General features: G+C 39.8%; 1 protein-coding gene and 1 long non-coding RNA gene across 2 annotated transcripts in view; one reads left to right on the top strand and one right to left on the bottom strand.

Annotated features, from left to right (window-relative positions):
- The window catches only part of LOC139114563 (uncharacterized), a 485,747-nt gene that overhangs the window by 48,974 nt on the left and 416,494 nt on the right, over nt 1-20,279 (bottom strand). The window lies entirely within an intron of this gene.
- Nucleotides 1,446-18,403, top strand: LOC139114551 (uncharacterized). The gene is made up of 2 exons (XR_011547890.1): nt 1,446-1,599; nt 16,825-18,403. It is a non-coding gene; the product is annotated as an uncharacterized lncRNA (long non-coding RNA).

Here is a 20,279-nt window from a genome sequence, read left to right as displayed (position 1 = left end):
CTTTGATACAGCTCGTTTGTCATAACAATTACAGAAGGAAGTGAGTCTTCAAATATACAGACATAATATTTATGTATAGACCATTTAGCTGTGATGATAAAAAGATTTACAACTTTCTCCAGTTTCTTTGATTTAAAATGAAATTCTCTGATCACACCAAAAAAACATAATTCGACTGGCATTTGTAACATATTACCGATTACTTAAATAGTGATATTTTCGCGATTATACATTCTCAAATCCCGTGCATGCATATAAGTGCCATGGACTTAGAGCATGTTTGTTTTCAGCAAAAATGCTTTGCACAATTTAGCAATCTACGAATGGTAAAGTTCAAGTGAAAGCTGAGAAGCTTCGTTTCTCAAAAGTTACAGCTAATTTACTGAGTATATACATAATCGCACTGTCGATGAAGCCCAACGCGTCTGACAACTTTCTGTCATGAGGATCAGAGTGGTGACCCGCCGGTTACCATACCTTTATTCCTGCAATGGACCCTTCTCGTCTAGTTGTGATTGGATGGGTGTAATCGGAAAGCCAAGAAGTTAGACTTGTCTTGATCAATGCCATGGTTTTTTCACTAATAGAGAAAGTTGCAGCAAATCTAACATGCAGTCGTTCGATATAAAGTATACATGTTCGATCCAGGAGTATCTTTGTCGAGTGGGACAAAAGTGAATTAATACCATGCAATCTGCCCACAATGAACCAGTTTGCCTAAACCAAACGATAACATCACTGTTTATCCTTCACAAGGTGTTTGGTATACATACGGAACCGTAGACCCGCCAGAAAACGAGTGTCACTGAGATACAAAACATAGGCCACGAATGTACCAACAGTTACATGTAAACAAAGTTCGCGTCCCATGTTCCTACATGTCAAACTAAGTTTGTAACTATATATTACTTTGATCACAGTCAGTGGAGGGACTGTGTTTTGATCAATGTGCCAATTGTTCTTTCCTTTTCATTGTATTGTATTGGTGTATTAGGATTTACTGTACATTTTCTGGCCAAAATGCAATTTCGTTCTTCGTGGTCATTCATGATGCATACATAGTATTTCAATCAAATAGAAAAAAGTCTCACTGTCTGTTCTTAGTCTTTCATAACTTCCAATTTTCAAGTTCGCATTTAAATCCGCCGGTGGTTCAACGAACATTTTATCGTTATTGTGGCGACGTATTTGAATGAATTGCGTCCGGTACCAATTGATCAAACCGACGTGTAAGTGTAAAGCACAACTCATAAATTACGTCAGTCGTGAATCATGAAACTAGCCACATCTATCAACCTTGACTTGGTAAAAAAATACTATAAGCAAAAACCTCCCCACTGCATAACCTTACCCTGTTACTGTGGTAACAACGATGACGTCACCGCGCTGACGCGATGGGGGAGGATGCCAACTCCTCGGCTGTCTTCTCGGTATGAGGCCCTCTCGGGTAGCAATTCATGTGGGCGTGCATTTTGTTGATAAATACAGGCGAATCTCCGAGATAGTTTGACAAATCGACGTCCGACTGGTACCGTCTCTTAGCTATACTTCTGCTGTGCTGTAGTCACTCGCGACAGAAAAAAATCCGGCTGGCTGAAGGTAAGATAAAACGATGGTACCTCTCTATCGATACCCAGGCTCTCTTTGCAAAAGCATCGGCGGGGATTCCGAGAAAAACACGCCCTGCGGATGAGCTTGTAAAGTTTGCCGCTTTTTCCAATCAATCATTTGCTCCAAGACGCAACGTATACGTGGTCTCTAGCCAAGGGGAAACCCCGCTGTATCTTTAAACGTTGAGCAGTTCTAGTACCGCAACTTGTTTTTTGGCGGGTGCATGGATTTCGACGTTTCCTGGCGAAAGACAGGTGATATGAACGAACCAATACAAAGTGGATGACTCCATGAAACCACGGCAAAAAGCTCCACCAGGTTAATGATAAAATCAAATTTGCCGTTGGTCCGTGTAAGACTTACCTCAAAATTTCAACACCGGAAAGTTGACACGATCAGACTGGGCATTGGCATCGTATTCAGTTTTTCCCATCACTGGTTTCGAAACATAAAACGAAGATGGGATCCTTGAATGACATTTTTAATATAAGTGCAGCGAATTGGTGGTTATTACCGATTACCGCCAATCAAAAGAATATACTATCTGCATGCTAACCTGAACAATTGCCAATTTCCATTTTATTAGAGGAGTTCTGTGTTTGTAGTCGACGAACTAATTTGTTACGTCTGCTCCTTTTGGGTCTTATTGCTGCGCCCAATAAGATGGGACAGTAACAAGTTAGGATATCCGGCCTATAGACGGTGCAGAACATGCATCGTTAAAGTGTCGCCATCAGGTCTTTCTCAATACAGTTGTTTCATGGAAAATGATCATTTGGTCTATGTGAGCAAACGAATTGTTCATTGATTCAGTTATTGTCTTGTATAGTTGACCGCGCGTTTCTTTTTTTTAAAACTAACTTTCGGTTATCACGAAGATTGATAAGACAGATTCCGTTTCACAGCACTCTGTCTAAAGATGGACATCCCTCATTTGAGAGGCACGCCATGCCAAATACTAATTCTTTTGGTAATCTGCTTTAATGGCTCTTGTACAAAACAATTAGAAACGCACCTCCTAGATCTTCTAGGGTAATGTTGACTATTGTAATCACGTTTAAAGTGAATCCAGTATTGTATTGTTCAACTTTTGGCTGTACAGCCATGTATAAGAGGTCATTGCTTTCACCAAGATTGCCTATGGCTCCGCGGCCATCGATCTATAGTTGCTTGACAACTAAGTGTACTGAAATGGAGTTGGCAAGTCCATCGACAGAAACGATTTAATCTTGACTCATTAGATATGAGGAAAGACAATGCCTGCTGCCAGCGCTCTTCAGGTGTCGCTTAGATGTCTTCATGGCGATTTAGCAAAACGTATCAAAACATTTTATTGTTTCGAATTAAACCGTCAAGGGATCTTTTACAAGCAACTGAATAGTGATGAAGGTTTCCTGTTATTAATAGAATCACTTTTATAAACCGTAATGATGCCAAATAAACATGTTTTATTAATATGCCTTTTCATGATAAAATACGCTTAAAGAAAGATGGCATAAATCAGTGCGTTGAAATTAATTTCTTCCCTTTAGGTCAGTCGTATAGAGTGCAGTAGGATACAGTCTTGTTAGGTAATATCACTGAGGATGAAGCGCAATCACTGAGTTACACTGCTCAGAGTTAACTGCAGACCATAACCTATCAGTGCATCCATCTTTGACCAAAAAATCCAGGTTCGCCAAGAAGGATGCTTTTTACTCATCCTATCCTCACGTCGTTCCATCGTAGCGAGGCCACCAATGTGTCCGTATTATCATATAGAGGCCGCCAATTTGTCCGTATCATCATACCGGTGCTTCCAGTGTATCTGTACCGTCGTATACCGGGGCTGCCGATGTATCGGGATAAACTATTAGCATTTCAGGGAGACGTTGATAGCAATCGGTAATTCCGATATTTAACCAGATCAACCTGCTTATCGTTTGTTCATGCATGTTTCATCAATCTTTCATTCTACGTACGCTATCCATTTTAAGAGTACACGACGAAATTGAATTTCCACTCTTTCAATTTACAAGAGGACAGTAGCGGAATATTATTATTACTTTTTTATCATTTTTATCGACCTAAGACTAGACGAGTACACTTTGGTTGGAAGCATTTTTTCGAATCGAAGACTATTAAGGTCAGGTTCATCATTACGTATCGCGATATGCTGATATAAGTAACGAATGTCCTTTCTCGAGATCGTTCAGCCACTTCTTCCTGGAATACATTTTGTCATCAACTCTTTTTATGATTTATCTAACCTTTCCTTATCTGATGTCCGTAAAGGGAGACCTGCTCGCACGACGAGATAACGCACGTTGTAACGACGGAAAATTTGTGGTGAATGTGCTAGAAAGATATTGGTGGTACTAACAAATCCAATCTGTTGAAACGCGGAAGTATTTTTCCGCTAAATTGTAAATTATTTTTGGATGCAGTTGAATACTGGGGACAAAGTAGGTATGTCATTTGTACACGAATGTATATTATTCTTGAGTTACAGCTCTGCCCAGATGCCTTAATTGATGCAACTGTAGGCCTATGCTTTACTGATTCATATCCACTGCTTTAAAAACGTCGCATACTAAAATAGGCACCTGGCATTCTATTCATTACTATGTAGAACCGTACAAAAAAGAAATGTGTCAAACAGAAAACAAACCATGGATTATGCGTGTTTGTATTTCTTTTACCATCAGATTAAATTTTGCCAAATACCCGCTATGTCGTATTCAGGGAAATGATTGTGCAAACACGTCTTGTGTGGTTACGACTTCAGTCTAAATAATCCAATTTGTTAAAAATCAACGGAAGAAGACGCTATGAGTAACCAGCAACACGTCATTAGCTTTGTGCTTTCGTCAATTTGCCTGAACCGTTCGTATGTGTAGTAGTTGGCGCCACTGTTAAGAACAAAAGTAATAGGAAATTTTATTGACCAAGGTGTCTATGTTGTCATTTCCCAGCAAATGTTGTCGTAACTTCGTTTTAACAATGAGTTTATCTCCCATATGAATCCAACATTGATAGCAAAACGACATTCAACATTCAATTGCAAGTTCAACAGTTTTTTTTCAAAGTTAGTGATACTTCAGCCTGGAGAAAGACTCACAGCAACTCATCGTCACTATGCAATCTCATTTCCTCCTATTTCATTCGATTCGTTCAGGAATCCTGTCCGAACGCTTTTATGAGAAAAAATTGACCCGCGTATGGATGCAACGAAAGTATGTATTGCTTTTTAATTCATTGCTTCACAAATACAGTACTAGCGTTTTGAGGTGAGTCCTTGCTTAAGTTGCGTAACTGCACCGTATTCCTGAGTTTACAACAACAGTTCCCGGCTTATCCAAATGTCAATTATCCTCGCTGGTACATAGTACATCGTATTCTATCGTCTGGTTCACCTGTTTAAAATTCCTGCCAAATATGACAACATAACGTGTTTCCGCGATCAAATGGTTCTTTCCTCAACGAATATTTTTTGAGTTTTACATGGCATCAGGTATAGTGGGGTGTTACATAGTCAAATAGTCGCCGTTTTGCAACCTGATCCAATATGGCCACTTGGAATCATTGTCGTACAGTTTTAGTGTGCTGTTATTGTAAAAGTAATCTGGTCTCTGTACCTTTGAGCGTTTGCATCATGATAATGCTTTAGAAATGATGTTTAAATTATTCCAATAAACAATGGAGCCGTGGCCATTATTTATGTCAGAGTCTGGAGGAATTCCTTCAAAACAGTTATTGTTCCTGCTTCCATCGTCGCGATGAAAAAGGGCGATGACTGAAGTTTGACAGCCATGTATTTTGGCTCCTTTAATGTGTCCGCGCATTTCAAAGTATCACAAGAAAAACTGGAGTACAAGTAGCTAAAAGTTCATTAAAAAGATTGAGTCTAACAGATAGCAACGGAGCATTGAAAGAGCGTGTGTTGAAGAGCTCAAACTTTGGCCATTCCAGTATTGAGTTACCAAAGTCGCATCTTTCAATTAGCATAATCTAAAAGTCAAAATATCTCCATTCTCCAAATATCTGCATTCGGTACAAAATGTTGTTCAAAGACTATAGCAAAGTTGCATTCTTAAGTTTCGATCAAGTTACAAGTGTGACGACCATTTTCGAAAACATGACACGTGACAGGACAATTGAAGTTCAAAGAGGAAAAAATCCGATGAATATATTGCAATCAGTCCCCTCCATCTTCTATTTGCATCTCTTTGTCATTCCCGAATCATTTAATGCCAAGACAAATTAGGTCATTAGTGCTTTGGGAACACCGTTAGATATTTGTAGGGCGAGGACGCATGCAGTATAATTCACTCGACCCCATCAGTAGAACAGCGGATTGAATTTCTGTGCTTTAATTCTACATAAATTATCATACATGGGATTAAAAGTTAATGATCACGCTAATTTGTTATGCACGCTGCATTTTAAGTACAGCTTTTAATGAAATGCCACTGGGGTTGCATCGTGGTACATTTTGCCATAAACATGATAACTTCTTTACTTTAATAGGCTGCTATTCTCCATAGAGAGTGACTTTACACGTCATCCATTGCCTTTAATGACTCGACATTTGCACCTTATTTTATGTTCCTGTATGGGTATTCCGTGTCAATCATTACATTACAATTATGACCGTGCTGCTTTTACTAACCACTGTCTCTTTCAAAAGCAGAATAGACAGTCTAAGCGGGTTGTTGAACATAAATTGGTCACGTTCTCGCCTCACTGTAGCTATTTTGCGCTCGCTGTATCAAACTTTTGTAAAACTACACATTGTCAGTCATATTTAACACCATTTGAGCCTGGGTGATTTTGGGAGTTTACCCATACATTTCTCGTATGAACGCCTAAACTTAGTAGCAGCATGCTACAAATGTAACAGAATGAAACAAATGTCCTATGTTATAATTTCTGTAAAAACAAAACAATTCTGTACATTGCAATACGATGGAATACGTTGAAGGCGAACAACTTTTCTTCTCCAGAAAATAAGACGAGTGTTTTATTTTCAGCAAAATTAATGATCTGAAAACGACATATCGGATTATAATATGTTTGTAAGCATTGGTTGTAGTCACCTGTGAGAGCAGGCCAAGAGAGGACTTTGAGAGGTAGTTTAGTAAGCCGGGTAGTGAGTAAGTGTTACCGTGGTTCCTTTTCGCAGAGAGAAGGACAGAAATAACATTACAGTTTCAAGATTGTTTACCGATATTCTTCATGTACAGAACAAACACTGTTAACTGTTCATGCTTGACATCTAAAATGTACGATAGCTGGACACACGAACGAAACCCGGAGTAAGTGGGTTTGAAAACATTAAACATGCCATACATTGGAGAAAGCTGAAATGTCGGGCTGACCTTTTGTCTTTTCAGGCACGGGAGAAACCTCGCCAGGAAGTCCTTAATTACCTTTTTGGATCTGTCAGCAATGTTGCCATTGTTCACCTTTTCCAGTAAACGCTTACATTCCAGGTGGCACAACAAAACAGATAATTGCTGATACAAATTATGCCCCGGACAAAAAACAGCAGTTTTTCTAGAAACTATAACCCCTAGCTAAAGAGTAAAGGCAAAGCAAAAACTGGGAAATTATATAGAATTCATTAAGCGTGACAAATTTACATAAATGTCGCGAGCCCACCGACTGAGTAACCATGACAGCATATTGGGGAAAATCAGGAGGCTTTCAAGAGAATCCTTTTCTCGTTTGCAGTTTTTCTTTAATTCGTACATTCCGTTGGCTTTGTGACTTGCATCAAAACGAAGCAAAGTGCTCATTGAGCGGTGAATAATTGCCTTCACCGACACGCAATGGTGTTTGTACACTGAATTAATTATCTTTGCAGGAAGGAAAAGTCGAGATATCACTACACATTTAAACGCATTCAAAGTGTATGAATATTAAACGAACAAAAATGAGTATATGATGAACTTGAACATGGATGCAGAAAGCAACATCTGAATTTAATCAGTTTTTTGTCATATATTGGCGTCATATTATAACTCGTGAAAGGAAGGCGAACATTACGATTATTTCACAATATTATCTTTCAATTACACCAACAAAATATAAAAGAATGTTCCAAACTCCTTTGAAAATGGTAAAAACAATATGTCACTTGTTTTTGTTGATTTTTCAATGCAGTAACTTCACAATCGATCAACAAAGAACTTTTAGTTCGTAGAACAGTACCAAAGCTACCGTGGTTATATTTGGCAGTTGTCCAAAACACAGCGGACGAAACGGCAATCTGAAGCACCAGTCTTTCCCGCGCATTTCCTGTTCACGTGCGAAATTTCTGTCTTCAAACCCCTGATTAACAACATTAAGTGTTTTGTAAGTGCCAACGATGATCAAAACTCTGTGACTGATGCATTGTGAGAAATTAGACCCACTTGCACGTTCCAGCATGTATACTGAAGGCTATATGCACGGTTCGTTGGAGTCCTTGCTACGGTTAAGGTGTTTCGCAACACTGTTGTTACTGTAGCAACGGAAGTTTCTGCTAATACCTTCGCGCTCCTATGGAAGCATGTAGTCACGCCCTTCTGCTATCTATGGTCTTACTGACCAAGCCAAACGTGGGATTCTTATGATGGCCTTTGTTTTGCTTGTTTCTTGTGATGTTTTAGACGCAGCCGTAGCTTACCTATGCGCAGGGTCAAAACTTAAATGCAGAACATATTAAAATTTATTAAAAGATAAACATTCTCATTTGCGCGATTTATATCATCTTGTACAAATGCCTTAAATTGCCCGAGGGTGTCTAGGTAACGCCAGCGACTAAAGGAAGACTATAATAGTGTTTATAGAGAAAGTGAGGCATACACTGTGGTTTTCCTTCAAGGTGTCTTTATAATGTTATGTTGATTACAATTTTACAGTTGATTTCAAATAAAATGGTCACCGTGATTATATAAATCTACGTTACATAATGTTACCCTGTTATCTGTAAAGTCACTGTTACTTGAAATAGGGAGCACTGTTGTAAGTTATGAGAGAGAGAGAGAGAGAGAGAGAGAGAGAGAGAGAGAGAGAGAGAGAGAGAGAGAGAGAGAGAGAGAGAGAGAGAGAGAGAGAGAGAGAGAGGGGGAGGAAGGGTAAGAGACAGACCGACAGATGCAGAGAGAGAGATAGAGACAGGGACTGAGACAGATAGAGACAGACAGGCAGACAGGCAGAGAGACGGACAGACAAACAGATTGAGACAGAGACAGTAAATTTATTCTGACTTTGATGCAGGATATTCAATTACGTCTTACACCGTGACAGATGACTGCACACGATGAATCAACCCCAAATTTTGCTTTGTGTCATCCATCGCCTCCTGGAAACTTTTCTATTGGGATTTAGGGCAATAAAACGATGAATCAGAAACGTTAATAACATTCTCTATCATCGTTGATTAGAATCATAAATTGTATTGTTTTAATACCACTTTGAGGGCGCTTAAGTAGAAAAGGCTATCAATATTGTAGTATTGGCCATGATAGAACACCTTCAAAGTGAGACTTTCCAATCAATGATCCATTGTACTTTGAAATTGACTGATATGTGAATACTGGCGATGTCGATCAATTTAGGGGAAAATAATTACATTCTCAAAGTCATCAGTGCATTCTGTTAAGACCCCAAAATGCAGCATCTCAACCATAACGAGCTCTAATCAAAGGATACCGAACCGATTTTATTTTGCAATATACTCTACCTCAACTTTTACATAATTAATAGTTAGGTTTTTATGTTTTGGATTATGAAGAATGTCCGAATAAATCAGGCCTCATGGTGGCGCTCTCATATAATTCGAAAGAGGATGTTTTCGTATATGGTATATCTCCGTGAGAAGCTCAAAAAGTCGGCTCTTTTGAAAGCCTTGTGTAACTGGAAGCAATGACAATGGTAGCAATGAACGTGAACTGAACTGAGTACGAACACAAGAGCATGCAGTTGTCTCCACACTAAATGAAACCCTATGAAGCATTCGCTGCGTGTTTGTCTACCGGTCCTGCGCCGTATGTTGGTGGCCCTGTCGATATTCCCAGAAACAACGAAACTGCTTCATTTAAGCTCTTGTATGTAATACGTTTATCAGTGTTGACTTGTACAATGAAAAGATGGTCACACGCGATTAAACTTTTCACGTGAGCATTTTGTATCGTCTTTATTAAGTCCATCTGTCCACTTTAGCTCCACTTTGAAAAGTCTTCAATTTTACTCAGGCCATCGTTTGTTTTCTTACACATGTATGATCAGCATCTGCATAAACGCCCAGGTCCGTGTCAGTTTCATTGCAACGTAGTTCGCAATATCACAGGTGCGCGTAGCTTTTTGTCGGCCTATCAACATTGCGAAAAGAACACCGACGAAAATGATTAGCAAAAAGTTATCACCTTGTCGATATTGTCATAGACCCCAAACTATGTACATCTATCTCCCTATCCTATCACAACCTACGCGATGCGACATTTGCTTAATACAATCAGACTACGTTTTCCTTAATAACAAATATAGGTACGTGCAATTACGGATACATTTCATGGCGTCTTACCTTATTCGCAGTCTATGAAAAAGGAACAATGTTCCCGACATCCGCTTCTGTTAGGGCACCAACTACAGCGCCCTGGTGACTGACATTAAGCATGCACGATGAAGACACAGGCCAATGTACCCAATTCAAGGCTCTCCGATCATTACCCTTCCCTTCGTATGTTCCCTTCAATGACAGGTTATTTCTTGTCTTACAATTTGACAGGTTATTTCTTGTCTTACAATTTGAGGCAACCCGTTTTAAATGATTCACTCTATTCGGCACAACTTAGAATTGCATGGACTGAGAACGAATGTCTCAATTGACACCCGGTATCGAATTCACAAATTCTGAACTCGACGAATCTCGAGCGAGTTTGATGTAAGATCGGATTTTCTCGGTGTGAGCAAAACTAGCAATGGCTGGTAACACGACCTTGGCGCTTTAAGCATTTTAACGGTTTCTCTTTTAACCAGGAAGAGAATTATCATATCTTTTTACAAGAGTAACATGCAAATTGTTGTTAATATATACTAAAGTTCCATCTTTCGGTCAAAAGTTTATTTCAAAACGTATAGTTCTTCTAAACTTTCACTCCTAGCTCAAACTTTTGCGGCACCAAAAAACATAAAAATCTCAACAGCCCTCCCCCGCCCCCATCCCCTCAGACTCCTCTGGTGAGATACGATCAAATAAAGACACTAAAACACCTAATCATGGTTACTGAGAACATCGTTCAATATCTGATCTCATTGACGACAATGGTGTTATTTATCATCGTTAGCGACGAATTCCTCCCTCGGCGAGTAGCTTTTCTTACCGTGTCACCGGCTAATTGGTTTAGCTCCACAAATAAGCGAACTGCAAACGGCGGCGCACGTCAGTCATTCGTCATCCATTCACGGCAGTAATCAACCATTTAATCAATTTTACACCCGTGTCTTCTTCTTAATCTTTTTCACTCGAGGGAGAAAGACGTTAAATGTAGTTCATTCACTTTCCCAGAGAGATGAAGCTTATCCGTTCACACATCACTGTACAACTGTCCCGAAGGTAGGGCAATTCATCCCGTTGTACTCTCCATACTTGTCTCCTACACCGACGGACTGCCCATCAAAGTCCCCTTTTAGAATTATCACAAAGGAAAATGTAAACGTTTGTAATGTCTTGTGTCAACTTCACAGAAGGAAAAGCAAACACTCTCACTCAAAGACGTAACGCGTTGTTTTGTGATCTTACTTTTAATATTTTTACAGACAGAAGTATACATCGATGAAAAGATAGCCGAAAAGATTGAGAGCTTGATTGGTTGGTAAATCTATAGATAGAAAAACAGCACTATAGATAGAAAACAGATAGAAAGTTAGACAGATAGGTAGTTAGGTAGGTAGATTAGTAGGTAGGCAGGAAGATAGATAGATAGATAGATAGATAGATAGATAGATAGATAGATAGATAGATAGATAGATAGATAAGTTGATTGAAAGGCCAGTCAGGGAATAAAGTCAGGATGGACATGGTGCAAACATCGGCTTCCTGTGAAATCTTCACACATTAAACAATATTTGAGTAGACAATTAACGTGTTCACATCTGATTCATTGCCACGGAGTCGTGAGAATTTACACTGAGTGTGATCACAACTACTTCATCCAAAGCCGATGCACCTGTGTGTACTTTAAACTTGAAGGCGTGTAACAGGAGATGAGAGTTGAATAACCCTATGAGTGTGGTGACACCAAATCTACAGGTCACACATTGTTTCTACACGTATTATGCAGAGAGAGAGAGAGAGAGAGAGAGAGAGAGAGAGAGAGAGAGAGAGAGAGAGAGAGAGAGAGAGAGAGAGAGAGAGAGAGAGAGGGGGGGAGGGAGGGGAGAGGGGTGAGGGAAGGAGAAGTGTGGCGCGGATAATTTGCAGGGACATTGCCCTGAGCAACGAGGAAACATTTGTAGCTAAAGCTATACATGGTAAAAAGCAACAGCTGTTATGTCCGTAAGTCAACAATCTGTTCAGTTTTAGTTTAAAGAAATCAGAGTGCGTCGACTTGACATTTACAGATTTCATCTTCATATCTGATCACCGTCAATCTCGCTACCTGTCGCCGCTCAATCACTTCCCGATCTGCCATTGGGAGCAACTTCGGCTGTCGAAAGCCGTTGTTCAAAAGACAGTGCCACAGGTCGTTGTTCGGTCTAGCCCACTTCGGCGAGACAAAACCCTTATCCACCGAATGTCAGGCGTTTTGACTTTATTAACCAAATAGCACCGACTATTGCTCGTAATTTTCTTAATATGACTGAAATGTTGACCGTCATCTAGTCCACGATTCCCCTTCATCATAGAAGACACAAAACTAGTCGCTTCTAATAATTTTAAAGTCCAGTTGAAAACGTCATAATTTCGATTTTAATTCATACCTTCATTTACATTAAAATGTTTTAATGACAATCCTTCGTGTGTTTCTCTGGGGTATAATGTCTATTTTCACTGATAAAGGAAATGGTTCAAAGTTCTTCTGTTTACATCAACATTTTCATGAAAGTGGTATTTAGTCTTGATGACGGAGACCTTTTACTTTCTTTTCATGCCGACGTCACGTGTCTTTGAACTCAAACAGGCAGAAAGTTATCCCACAGCGACCGAATAGAACGGACACGGTGACAGATAAGGGAGCGGAAACGACGGATAAGGGATGGGGTCAAGTGGGGAGGGAGATCAGAATGTGGATAAACTGACCTTGATTCACTAACAGAAAGGAAAGAGGACCACGGGAGTAGGTCGTGCGCACGGAGATACGCTGACGTCAAACCGCATCGCCTGATGGGATAGCAACTGTCAACTCTGCCTTAACACTTTAACGAAGAAACTTAGCAAACAACCACCAACGTCTTACATTAAACCAGAAGGGCTTGTCTTCTTTCCATTGAGATATCCTTTGAGTTAAAAGCAAATCTTTCCACGTCCACGGTGTCATCAACGCTGAACACAATCTCAAAGGATGGAGCAGTATCTCATGGCAACTTGTAAATTAGATCAAGACATAGATAAGGTTGTAAATCAGAATCCGCCATGCGTACTGATAGATTGGTGATGTCGGGGTCTAATTTATTAAGCTGTTTGATCGTCTTTAATTCTTAACTATAATACGCATAAATCTTTACCACGTCATTGATTTTTATTTGGACTGAGAAATCTACGAGGTAAAGCCCAATCGCACGCTGCCGTCGGAAGAAGGGTTGGAAAATCCACATCGGTACTCACCACCGATGACGTCACGGCTGCTTGTTTGATTGATGCAATTCTCCTAAGTTAAAAGCGCTATTTCAGGAAATGGTGTAAACACAGAGGCAGGCTGTTTAATGTCTTACCCATTTTCTTCAAGTTTGGTGCAATTTTTTAATCCAAAAGTACGACAATTTTCACTTATTGCAGTTTTCTAGTAAGATGCAGAACAAAGTAAAGAGGGACAACCGTTGCCCAGGCCGTTTCTATCTTTGGCGGCAACATGATGGCAACACTTAACGTCAGCTGTCTCTATATTTTGTAGAGAATTTATCATATCACTTTATTGCAGCGGTATGCAACATTAAGCAAACAACTGACAGTGTCTGTGCTTGTCGCCTCGGATAAAAATTGAGTAATTCTTACAGCTTATTACATGATTTCGCCGATACTCGTAGAAAAAGAAAAGTAAATGACACTTTTCGTTCTTTTACGTATACGAAGAGCTCTTGGTAATCGACGAATATGCTTGACAACACACCGAGACGAATAATTATCCATTACAGTTTTCGGTGAAAGGGCGTATTTTAGTAGAGGTTTACATCACACGAGGAACAAGTCTTTAAAATGCAGAGTGACAGGCAAATCTGAATTTAATTTCATTTGTAGTCTCACAAAGGCAAGCTATTTCAGTCTATTGAACTTTATGTAGGATTCTGAAAACACGAACCGATATACCTAATGACACGACTTGAACTATTTTTAGATACGTTCATGAGATCAACCGTATTAATTGAACTTCTCAAGGATGCTTATGGCAGGGGGAAAGCTCGAGTCGTTATAATTTTTCTAACAAATACAAGACACTTAGGGGCCTAATGTAATAAAAACAGGAATGAGTAAACGTGCCATTTCTATATCCTTTGCCTTTTATGACCATGCATTTATCCGAAAATAGTTATTATCATGCTTCAACTGCAATCGCAGGCAACAAAGACTGTGTCCCGATGCTCAAAACATTCACCAAGCAAAGAAACATTCCCTCGTTCCTTACTTGATTGCATATCTAACAATTCGTGTATGAATGTATACCTCCAGCGTGATACAATCACATTTTGAGCTATATGGGGCTCCGCAATTTCCTCGTTAGCAAGACTGAGGTGGGTGGGTGGGGAGGGGATCCTAATGCGTTGAGGGATACTATATCCCATGATGCCTCACTTTGGGAAAGGACATCTCCCATCGCCCTCTCAACACTTCAAATCTGAAAGCTTACTTTCTATACAGGCTTCACACGTTGTTGAAATATCGTTTTATTGTCGATGCAGATAAAATCACGCAAAAGGGTAATTAGTGACGTTATCGTTTTTGGCTCTCTGACTTATCACTTTCATAGATCAAAGCCACTTTGTGACTGTAATTGTCGGAATTCCGCCGACCAACTACGATGCGAAAGCCTCCAGCAATCGCGAAAGAACCTGGTTGAATTGGCTGGATACAGTAGCCCCAAATGTCGTCCATATACTGTATTCAAACCTGATCCTATGGGCATTTGCCAGCAGAGAGCTGGAAATCGTGCAAACTGAAATTTGTGAAACAAGCATTGGCTTGAATGTAAATGTTTGCAAATTGTATTTGAATGTATATAACAAATACGCTACCCCACCTTTCGAGTCAATACCAAACGTTTGCTTGGTCCTGCTGCTACCCTCCCCTAGAGTATGACTGCATCTCTATATATACCAAGACAATCAGAAAACCCAGAGCCTGTATTCGCAAAACTCTCAAGTGCTACAATCAGCTTTTTAATAGCTTCCCGACGGCAATGAGGGGAAATATGAAGGGTCAATTAGGTTGTAGTCTTGACGAGTACCTATATCCAGCTCTAGGCTCTGTGTCTATCCCTCCTCCATCTTGCCATTTGACTAGATTTTGGTCAACAGGATGTGGTGCACGTGTTTGCTTTTAAGTTAATCTGATCTTTGATTCAAGTCGCCCTGACAGGAATATTTTTAGTAGCATGAATTATATTTTAATTATGTTGTATGGAATTATATTATGCTGTAAAATTGTACTATTTTATTATTAATAATATAATGATAATATCTTGACTTGCTTCGATTGATGCAAAGTAGTTTTGCGGTGACGCACTCCTGAAAAGCCTATGTAAATAAAACACCCTAACGTACGGGGTCTATTTGCCATTTTGACCACATATCACACCCTTGTCCAAAGGGCACTGCGACACCACGACAACGTGACACGGTGTCACCATGTCCCACTTTTACTACACCTGGTTTCACCCTTCCCGGCGAAAAAAAAGATTTAACCAAAATGTTACGCACGTTCAAAGTTGCAAATGTTGACGATAAAAACAACACCGACAGAAAAGAGAGAGCAAAATTACTAGAGCAGACTTCTTGACTTACAGTGCACACCATATGGTTGTCAAGTTAGGCTTATTAAAAACTCGCGTCTCGTTTTCTTATTTGTGGTATTTTCACAGGTGAGTTTGATTCATTGAGATAGTAATGTGAAACTCAACAGTGAAAGACTCAGCTCTACTCTATACTTTGGTCAGGAAAACTGTGAAACTTTCATCTTTACTAACCAAGAATAAAAATCATGCGTCAAGTTCAAGTTTCGATAAAAGAAGCACACTACATATACAATTTTCCAACTTATGAAATTCAAAGTAGTCGACATTCTCTGTTTTAACGCTGGGAGAAAAATAAGGTTAGGGCCTAATAAATTTATTTTTTTATAGAAATTGTTCTTGTTGATGCCGTTGTTTTTGTTTTCTGTCGTTGTTTACGCGGATACCGTTTTGTTTATTTGCAAAGAGATGCAAAATATCGTGCCAAATTCAAACTTAAAGTGGGCGACAGCAGCCTCATTCTGAAAACATTTGGTCTTCTTCATAACAATCCTTAGCCTAGTTTGTGTCAGCAAATTCTACATCTGCTACCGCTGGATACATCGGCACTGACAAAAATCCACTTTGTTGGCTTTTCTTTTAATCGCCGCAAAAGTCCGCAAGACACGCGGACCATCTGCCCTTGTTTCACATTGCGGTATTCCCACCAGTGCTGAGAGTGGAATGAAATGGCTGGGGCAAATGTTGGCATAATGTTGTCATATTCGAAGCAAACTGTAGTATTGTAACCACGTGGAGCAATCAATACAATGAATGAAAGACGATTTAACTTCCAAGAGATTGCGCTAGGTTTCTTTCAGCAATAAACACGTTATTCTAACTGTCTTCTCTGATTTGATCAACTGTCGATACGACGCCCACTCGTGGATTATCATAGCATACGAGTGGCATATCCACATGAACCACGCCCCGATATGATGACGTACATCATTTTGTCAGTCTTATAAAAATATAAAATGCCTCGGCAAGTTTGGCACACTGTAGACTTTCTCACTTCAGGATTTGTACGTTTGTCTTTCAGTTTTCCAGTGCCTTATCCAGCATGGCGACCAGACTGGCAGTTTTCATCTGCCTCGTCCTATCGTGCAACTCATACATGGTTACTGCAGATCAAGGCTGGACGCAACCGCTCGCGGAACAAGACCAAACTTTACTTGACGCTGTCGAAGACATTGCGGAGCAACTGAAACTACTGCAGAACAGCGTAGAGATACTTCAGAAAAAGATAAACGGTGAAGGAATCCCATCTTCACTGCAACTCCACCGCGAACTCAGTTTGGGTCCCGGGGAATCGGCAAAGGTAAACCGATGGTTTGAAGTTGATCCTACGGAATTTGACGAGGAGACCCCGTCTTCTTTTTCTTCGAGTGATCGGTACAACGGCGGCAACCTAGAAAAGAAAGCTTCAGAGAGCCAGTTATTCGAGGGTACAGTCTATGCCAACGGCGCCGACCGCCGCCATACTTATATACAAGAGAGGAAACGCGATGACAAACGGCGTCGATTGAGGCTCGCACGGTTACTGCGGCAAATTTTGGAGAGCAAACAGCAAGAAACGGTAAACGTTCAAGGAATGCGTATAGGGCGATAAAACTTTCCAACTTACTGGAAAATCCTGAATTTGAATGGTATGTGAAACTGTACATTAAAAACTTTGCGGCGACTGTCAGCGATTTTTTTAATGCTTGAAGAACTCGGAACCTCAAATGAACATCGAACACTCGAAGAAAGACAATATTGAATAGGGTGCACGGAACCGACTTTAAAATTATTTTCGGACGATTCAACGTTTTTGACAGAAATGCACCTTGGATCACACTGTCTGTGGGAGCTCAAAGATCTTAATATGATATGCAGGGGAGGTAGACGATTCGATTCACGTTGTCGAATTTGTTTTGATTGTCGACTCAAGAAGTCACATACAGAAAGATCTTCTTGGGAACACAACATGTACACACTGCACCGACTCTACAAATACGGAATTTTTCTGAGATAATTATAACAATTACTTTTAATCAAAAATGTATATGTAACATATAGGTGTTAGCTAAAACTAAATATATTCTCAATTCAGTGTCGAAGATTTTGGCTCATTTCAGCTATGTGGTTGAACTTGAAAGAATTATTTGCCACAGCCTATTCTTCTCGTTTTCTATGAACTTGGCCATGCGTCGTATTTGCAAAGGAAATGTACTTTTTTGAAACATCTCTTTCATAGCTAGGACAGAAGAGAATATTCCTGCTTGAAATATAGTGATAATGCCAAGCAAATTATACAACGTGAGATAAATTTGAATCGTTATATCAAATCGAGATTGAAGACCATCAGTTGCAGAACAGCGTTTGAAAAATCGCCGTCACTCGCCGAGATCAGCTTGCCATGCCAATAAGCTAGTCGTGAAATCATTAATATGTAAATTGTCTTCACGCGTTTAATTCACGTGACTTTTCAATACATTTTTCACATTGTTTCGCGCTTGACTTAAAGGCGTCATTTTATTGCAGACTCTTTGTCTTTTGTTATTCATAATTTGGCAATTTTGCCGTTTACCAGGATTTTTGTGAATTGATGGGGGAAATAAAATTTATCGTCTAAGTTATTTAACTATAATAATCGACTCTCTTCAATACAGCGTTTGCAGCTGATACTGTTAAGGGCGAAACATAATTTTCGATCAGAGAGGGGGTTCCATTACACTTCACATTTGACACTTTCCCTTCTCCTCAGCCAGGGAAAGCATTAAAAGGGTTCTGCAATGTCCCTTGATTCAAAAATCGGCTATTGTGTTTTCGAATTACCTTCGAAAATTCGTTTTCTCTATTTTCATTAATTTGATGACATACAAAGCATCAAGCAAACAGACTGCAAATTTGACAAGATACCCACTTTCTATTCAGTGCTTTGTTTTCCCCAAGACGTAAAAGGCCTATACTTACTACTTCAGTGAAAAACGCTAAGATGATGGTGACTTTTCTGGCAAACTGTTGATGGTATTGAACCAGTTCGTGCATATGCAACGGTATAGGAATCCGAAAACGAATCGAATGCCATATATCGAAACCTATGCATGAATTGGAGTTCTTGGTAATCTTAACATAGACTGTTTATAACTGTCTATCGTCAGAAGCATGCCATAACAAGAAAAATTAATGTCTGTTGCTCTGCATAAGTGCTCCGCTCTTCTAATTTCATCATGGCAATATAGAAAAACAAGCCCAACTGTTTAATACTTTGGTCAATGGCTGCACAGCTGACATTGTCAGAGATCATATCTTTTACCTTGCCATGTTGAAAGTATGTCTTTCCCCTTTTAGATTGCAATTAAACTAGGTTTGATATGGGCCTATTAATTTATGTCCCCTGCTATATATATTTAGGCTTAAATACTGAACTGAGTGAGACCCCAAGTAACTCTATGCATGCTTGATGTGCTTGATACATTATTCTGGACAATTTCGTCACTTATCGGGAATCAACGCCATTCTTTCACCACTTTTATCATGGCAAGAACATAAGCTAATCTTTAAACACTTTTGCAAGAGTGACTCGCAATCCAACCGCAGCCGTTGCAACTCTTCGCCTCCCATTTATGCTAGTCACGTGATACAACTACACCCTCTGCAAGCGATCTGAAACTTACCTTAAACGAACAATTATTAGCCGATGAGTGCAATGACTCCCAGGGGGTGCACAAAAGGATGGGAATTTAAACTGGCTTTCAAATACAGTGTCCTTGCGCACAGTTACCGCGGAGAGAGTTACGGCATATCGTTTTACGACGAAAGCTTCGTTTAAAGTAGAGAGGACACATGAATGCAATAACTCACGTGACGCTTTCCTGTAAGAATGGAGCCACCGTTTGTTTAGAATTGAATTTTCCAGTTCAAAAGACAAAATTGCCTTCTGGGATCAACCACAAACGACCATTTCAGCGCCACATGACGACGCCGTGTGATTGAACGATTGATGAATTGCCTCGGGTCCGTGGTTTTTACGATAATTAATTTCCGGGCTTGCGTTTCTCCCGCTCGCGACCTACCCCTCCTTCCAAACTACATTTTGACAATCTGCCTTCAAACGAAAGTTACTCATTAACTCCCTTCACATTTACGGTGATAAATATGTTTCCACACTTTTGTCCTTGACTATGAAAAAAAAGGCTCGTCACGTACCTTATTGGGGAAGATTGTATCGTGGGGGAAAAAACTTCTTTGAATACAAAACAAAGAAAAACCTCTTCACCTAGAGCCAGGACTTGAACCTTTGTCGGATGCTGACGAATCGCGTAGCACCTGACTGTATTGACATCAAACCTGTTGAAAAGGACTTCAGGAATGTGGTAAGCAGGAATGTCTGGTTCAAGTACGCTACCGTTGTAACACTATCGTTACATTTCGCGACGTAAAGACCATGCATTCCTTTCTTTTATCCTTTTGTCTGTGAACCAGTAAATGCAAGTGCATATCACAAAGTTA

This window comes from Ptychodera flava, chromosome 16 (genome assembly GCF_041260155.1).
Source record: "Ptychodera flava strain L36383 chromosome 16, AS_Pfla_20210202, whole genome shotgun sequence".
In the NCBI taxonomy this organism is placed as follows: domain Eukaryota; kingdom Metazoa; phylum Hemichordata; class Enteropneusta; family Ptychoderidae; genus Ptychodera; species Ptychodera flava.
Note: the sequence above shows the minus strand (reverse complement) of the source record. Positions and strands in the feature narration are given on the sequence as shown.